We start from the raw sequence: 7,218 nt of genomic DNA on the forward strand, positions 1-7,218 counted from the left end.
CAAAGCACAACAGACGAGGGAGAAATAGTAAGTTTATTTGCCATAAAGCAGGACATGAAAATGTGTTTCTCCTCGTATCTGCAAAAATTAGTGAAGCAAACCTCTTCACTTCAAATAATGAAAATTCAAGAGCCAATCCCCTTGTTCCCCCAATATGTAAATGGTTTAAGAATAGAAAATTTTCCACAATAACAAAACAATTCCTCTTAGTCACTTTTAATTTTTTAGCTATTGGGATTTTCTTTTTAATTTTTTTTTTTTCCTGAAAAACAAAGTCTAAAAATACATATTTCATAAAATGAAAATAGTGAGACTTTTATCATCCCAGGACCCCGGAATCTGAGTACCAATGAAATATTTTGAAAGACTAGCGGTGGACTCATGGTAGAGGCAATGCATGCAGACCTATCTTATACAACAGTACTATCTGGTATCTGTCCCACTGTAGAAATGGGAAATAATTATCATAACGAAGCAACATTACTTTTGCCTCTGGTGGTGTTTATATTGTCTAAGGCATCACCACTTTGGAAAATAGTTGCAGAGAGTGGGAGAGTGCTGGGAAGGCTAACGGTCAGCATGGCCAGTGGGAGCGAGTGCCATGCACTTGCAAAGTTAAAATCTGGGAACTGAAATAGCGTGGAGCAGCCTTTCAGGAAAGCTCAGAAAGGAGCAGTAGGATGGCAGAGAGCTGGAGAGGAGACTGAAGCTGGGTGGTGGGGTGATGCACTAAGGAAAGAAGATCACACGACTAAGGGATAACACAACTGGGGGATAATGGCTGTATTCCAGTCAGAGTACAGCAAAGAAATGAGCAGTACTCATGTAGCCTTGCTGGAGCTGCTCTCCCATGTAGGAAGTCTGAACGGCACAGGGTTCACTGAACCCAAGCCCTTTATGCCTGCTCAGCTTGTGGTTCAACTTCCTGTGTCTCTCACCTTGGCATCTAAAGTATTGATCTTGCTATCACTCACTGAAATGCCGAGTGTTGTTCCCACTGAAGTCGACAGGGTGACTCATGGGAGTGAAGCGATGTGGCTGCAAAAGCCTTTGTGGCGTGGGCAAGGAGCGCCCCGGCCCATGGCGTACTGGGGAGGCAGCTGCTGAGCAGCAATGGTTTGTATGCAAAGCAGCTTCCCCAGCTAAAACCTGACAACTGGAGCCACCGCGAGGTCTCCAGACCCCTGGTATATGCCTTATGTTCTGGGTCACATGCTGAAATCCCTGCCATGAAGCAGTCGTGTGCGTGCTTTAGTCTTGCTGAAGTCAAAGGCAATTAAATACATCTTCAAAGTTCTGCATGTGCTCCAGCACGCCTGTGTCCGGGAGGCCCAGGGTCGTTGTGCCGTCCTGCTGCAGGGAGGTGCGTTTCTGCCTCACAACAGCTTTGAGGCAGCAGCAATAGCGTCAAAGGGTCTCGGTACTTGCTGCTGCATTTTAGCTGTGTTCAGAAGGGAGCACATTCCATCTGAATCTGCGTTCAGTTTTGCACCTCTGAGCAGCGACTGCCCCAAAGCTCCCAAATTTTCAAAGAGTTACATGGGGATTTATCCAGCCAAATCCCATTATAATCAATGGGAACTGGGTGAATAATTACACTGCTATTCTTTGTAAATAATGAGAAAGGTTGCCAGTTATTGCTGATTACGATGCTGACTTTTGTAGATATAGATCCACGTGTCTATTGGGAATTGCACTTAGACCACCAGGTTATTTCACATATTGGTATTAGTGTCTGTGTTTACTGTGCGTATCACTTCAAAGAAGCAAGGTTGATGACTTCTGGTCTACTGTGTTAGCAGTCCGTCTCCTCTCCATCTCCTGTTGTTTCCTTTCACAGTCTGAGTAACAAAAAATGGTGGTGTAAATAGAACTCCAACAAAGAAGTCTGTTGAGCCTGTAATGCTCCCCTGAAAGGAGGCTGTCTAGGGGATGAATGGAGCAGGCTCAGCCTAGCAGTAGCAGGGAAATAGATGACTTGGCATTGGAGAGTAGCAGCCAGCAGGGTGCATATGCCTAGTGTAGTGGCAAATAATGGTTAAGCTAGTCAGTTGAAGGGCTAAATGAGAGGACATTGTCTAACCCTGTAACCGTAACTAAATTGTAACCTGAAAAGAGTTTATAAACATCTGGCTGCTAGCCCATCTCTAAAGCTTAATAGCTAAATCTGAGGTGCATAATTTTTTAAGGCTGCAATTGAAATTATTACTTGGAAGTCTTACCGTCTTAAGGAGATTAATTGCATTTCAGGATTGTAGAGTGTATTAAATTGTGGTTTGAACATCTCTGCTGAGTTTTCCTGTTAAATTAGTTTCCACAAGATCAACGTTTATGATCGACTCTGTTTCCATTTGGAAATAGGCACTCCTTGGTTTCATGACATCTTGCTGCTGATTTTATAGCTCTGCTCAGTGTTTGATACAGAATTCTAGTCTGGTGGTACACCTTAACTTTGCTAATTATTATATTCATGTCTTTATTCAGATGCTTATCTGTTTAATGGTGTACGTGACACATCTGTATCTTTTGATTTCTCACAAATTTAGCAGTGCAGGAGCACATTTCCCTGTACGGTCCTATTTTATTTTAATATTGCTATTTGGTGACAATGAAAAGCATATACTGGTTAGACTAATAAGCATGTGACCTCCTCTGCAGACTAGCTTTTCAATCTTTTTATAGCTTTCGTTATTAATAGGACAGCATCTATGTGCTCCACATTTGTGTTGCAAATACTTACAATAGTTGGAATCATTTTCTAATTACTTAAACAATGCACTGTAGCAGCACCAATTGAAATTCCTGTAGGCTACAGGCTTGCTAATTGTTTCCTTTAGTAAACCTAATTTATAGGGCTGTACAAATAGTTGCTGGGTTTAAAGTATTTTGGCAGCTGAACTGAAAAAAATGTTATGGACTGAATGGAAACTTCATTTCTTTAGAATTGTCAGCACAGCAACAAGAAATGATTTGAGGTTATAGAAACATTTTTTAACACCTGGCAAACTGTTTCATTTGGTTTTCAGGTACATTTAATAAAAGCAAAGGATTGGATCATAAACATGAGAGGGAAGCAGTCCCAGCTCTCCCATTTTATCCACTGGTTGAGTGAGTAGGGCAATTTACCTGGGATGTTAACAGCTTAAATTCAAGACTACAAACTGCTTCAAGCTCTTAGTAAGGTTCCCCTAACACTCAGATGAAAGTCTTAACACTGGAAAGGAACTATTCTGGGATGGAGCTCTGTTTCTTTCCTAGGATGCCTAGATTAAAAAATAACCCCAATGGATCAAGCAAGCAAAATCTGAACTCGTGGGTCAGATTTCTTGTGCTGGATCTTCTCTGTTAATGAGTCTGATGTGGGGCCACAGCACACAGCTGCAGGGGCAAGAGAGAGGCTGAGGATCAGAGGTGGGCTCTGACCTCTCTACTTCATGTTCTCCCACTGCTGTGCAAAGTGAGTAACCTAGTCATCAGGCCATAAGCTTATTCTTTTTCTATCTGATTTATTCTATAATTTTATACAATTTGGAAAAGCTTCAGTAGCAGAAGTTGAGAGTGAAACACCCCGTGTATTCCCCGTTCAAATGTGCTGCTACCAAAATCTTTGGTTACTGGTTGAGCTCTTGATCTGAACTGGGACACGGAGCACAGAGGGGAGGAGAGGACAGTTTTAAACCTGGATCTCCCACAGCCTAAACAAGTGTTTACCATCTTGTCTCACATATCTATTTGAGTGTGCATGAGTGAGTATAGATAATGCCCATGACTGTGCAGGTCTGCTACCAAAACTGGAATATTTAATTTCAGAAATGTCCACTCCCAACCTTGGAAATGAAAAAGAAACAGCACTAGGTGAATGTCCCCAATTTATTTGTGTCATCCAAACCAATAAACCATTTAATGAAAAAAAGTTCAGCCAGCTGTACTTGGTTAAAGGAACTTCTCATAGTGTGAAAATTGATGAAGAAAATCCATGGGTTTTCCATTTATCTCAGATTGCTATCAATACTGTAACTTTTATAACATTTTTTGAAGACGCTCTTGCTCTGGAAAATCTCTGAGCAATATTGTACATTTGGGGTAACTTGTTTGAAAAAAGACTTGCAAAAGGCTTTCTATTTTTTTTTTGTTGTTTTACAGTATTTTTACTGGCTCTGGAGTAAAACCAGCTACTAACAAGGTTTTATTTTTCTTCTTTTGAAGACTATGCATTTTTCATTGTCCTCGGGTTTTCTTCCTGTTCTTTAACATACTTACATTTTATCAATCTCAGTTAAGAAACTTTGGGTTTTCTCCCCCCTGTTTTTTTTTCAGGACCAAATAAGATTGACTCAGACACATCTGCTATGTCTTTGTTGCTTTACTCTGAATGCCTCCAGAGGAGACTAAAATACAAAAAGGCGGCGCTTTCCTAGGCACAGACCTAAGTGTCTGCAAGCTTTGGTCATTCAGGTTCTCAAGGTCAAGTCTAGAAAATCTAACTCTTCCCATAGATGAGTATTTTCTTCTCCCCACCCCTTGCTTTCCTCCCTGCTAGCTGTAGCATTTATACCATAGCCAGAGAATAAGCATGAAATGTCTGACTAACAATTCCCTTCTGGGGTTAAGCTAGCAGCAGATGACTCGAGGACTATGCAAGCCCCTGCCCCAAACTGGGGGTTCGCTGTGACCTGTTGTATCCCTATCTCTAAAGATAAACTTGAAGAACCAGCCCTCCTCTGCCTTCCCAGGGATCCGCTCGCTTATCTCTAGTAGTCGCTCACCAACACTTTTATCTGTCAAAACCCTCTCTGCTGCCCTAGCAACAAGCATCCAGGCTCTTTTCCAGCTGACATAAGCTTCCTGCCACCTCCTGATGACAAGTGCTTCCAACATTTCCAGCTGTCAGACTTTCAGCATCTGCTCCACATGTCACCAGGCTGACTTTGCTGAACCTCAGGCAGCTTTGCACTCAGCCAGTTGCCTGATGCTATATGGTGAGAATGACTTCATCCTGACCACAATCACTTGTCCACCTCTCTATGTGCTGAACCAGTGACAGTCAGGGTTGCTGTTTTTTGCTTCCAGATAGCTTCTGCTATTCAGAGTTAGTCAGCTATTGCATTAATACTATTTTAGAGCAGCGTCTTCAGTAGGGCTCCATTAAATTTATTCAAAGTGCTTCTCTTCGAATTGGTGTTTGAGCAGGAGTGGCTGTTCTGAATTGTTGATGTCCTTAATTTATATATAGCATGACATTTAGAAAATAAATACTCTTACTGTTAAAGAGTCACACTTCTCAAAAGTAGTCAATACTGGATTTACTCTGCTTCTATTAATGTATATGGAATTTTACTGCTGATTTCCCTAAGACCAGCTCTAGGCCATCATTTCACACTTCATAAAGTCTACCTCAAATGTGTGTTGGTACCAAATTCCCTGGCAAATCTTGTTCTCTTTGCTTTTTTTAAAGTTCTGTTTCTGCACTGTCCTTTCAGTAGTGTCAGAAATGGAACACATCAGCCAGATGAGAATCTCCCACTGAAGCAGATTATGCCATTACATTATTCACCAGCACCTTCTTCTTATCTCTTTTTCGAGTGCTGCTGTGTGTAAAGTTTTCCACAAGCTCTTCTAGATCCTTTTTCTCCTTGAGAGGATCAAAGATACAGTGAGTGTGGGAGACGGGCAAGCAGGAGGAGAGCCCAGCTGGCAAATACAGCAAGCCTGGGCCTTGGGTGCTTACCGTAAGGCCGAAAAGGTGTATTTCTCATGTCCAAGATAGAAGCGTGCTGAGCTCTGCCCTGCAGATGGTCATTAGTCTGCCATCTGAAGGGATCCAGCCTGATGCTCTCCTGCCCTGCGGGAGCTGACAGAGCCGGAGCAGCACACCAGCCCTTGCTCCTTGCCTGCTATGAGGGGCAGATCCCCAAGGGACCCCTTCATGTGCTCCAGGGACAGGCTACACATAGACAAAGTTGATACTGCAAGCTCTTCTATAGCCCTCACCATCCCAGCAACTTCACTTGCCATGGGGCAAGCCATAGCAGCGAATTGAGACAGAGTCTGCTGTAACATACTTGTGTCTTTGCAAATGTCTGGGCTGAGGGCCTGTTTTCAGGATGCACTTTGTGTGACCTACCTGCCACCTGCATCACCTCCTCCCCATGCATCGGACGGTGCAGCCGTGGGACTAGGTGGGTCTTCAGCTCAGCTGCTGGACTCACCACAAACCACTCATCGTTTTTAGCTGTTCCTATTCAGGGCTGATTTTGGGTTGAGTAAAAGAGCTGAGCAGACGTCCTGCCTGCCTCATGTGACTGATAGCTCTGCCTCAAGGAAGGTGGTGGGAGCATACAGCTGGGCGGTCAACAAAATGGAGCCTGCATGGAGCAGCTCACATTTAGATACAATATGCGCACATTGAGTGTAGTTATTGCTTGGTGATCTCCACCCTAGGCTAGGTTGTGGCACTTTGCTAGCATAGGAGATGTGCTATATTGTAATCCATGTTCTAGATGTCTCTAATGATCCTTTTGAGTTTCATATGAGAGAAATTGCAGTGTGTCTTCCATCTTCCATTTTGAGAAATCTCATGAAATAATCACTTTATTAACTATAATTATATATATAACTATATTGCTGACTTCTATATTACTCCTCCTTGTTATGTGCTAGTTAGTTGCAGCAGTTGCCAGACAAGTCTTAACACTTAATGTAGTTTCCTACGCTATTTTGTTGTAGAAAGCAGTGTTTCAAACAAATATTTTCTTATTTATCTACTTAATACAGTAGTATAAAGTTGAGAAGGATGCTAATCCTTCCAGCAAGATTTCTAAAGCTCAGTTCTGGATCGAGGGACTGATTTCCGTGCAATGTTTTCTCATGAAGGTAGAGCTAGCTTTAGAATTCCAGAGCTCTTCCAGTAAGTCATATATTTTGGTCAAATGATGGAAGAAAAGGGTTAAGATAATTTTAACATTTCACATATGTGGGACAGGTTATGATACTACTACTTGCTAATATTTTCAACAGTCCAGATCCCGTTTCCAAAATCCCTGGGCACCAAGTACATTAAACTCTCTAAGGATATATGTGTTGCAGCCAAATGTTTAAATATATGTGGGTACTTCAAGCAACGGATAAGCATCTGTAAGCATCTAACAGGGTTTTAAATATGCTTTCTTACATTGCTTCCAACAAAGTTAGGTTTTCGTCCTGTTGTTGTGTAAATTA

The sequence above is a fragment of the Larus michahellis genome, chromosome 5 (assembly GCF_964199755.1).
Source record: "Larus michahellis chromosome 5, bLarMic1.1, whole genome shotgun sequence".
NCBI classification, from domain to species: domain Eukaryota; kingdom Metazoa; phylum Chordata; class Aves; order Charadriiformes; family Laridae; genus Larus; species Larus michahellis.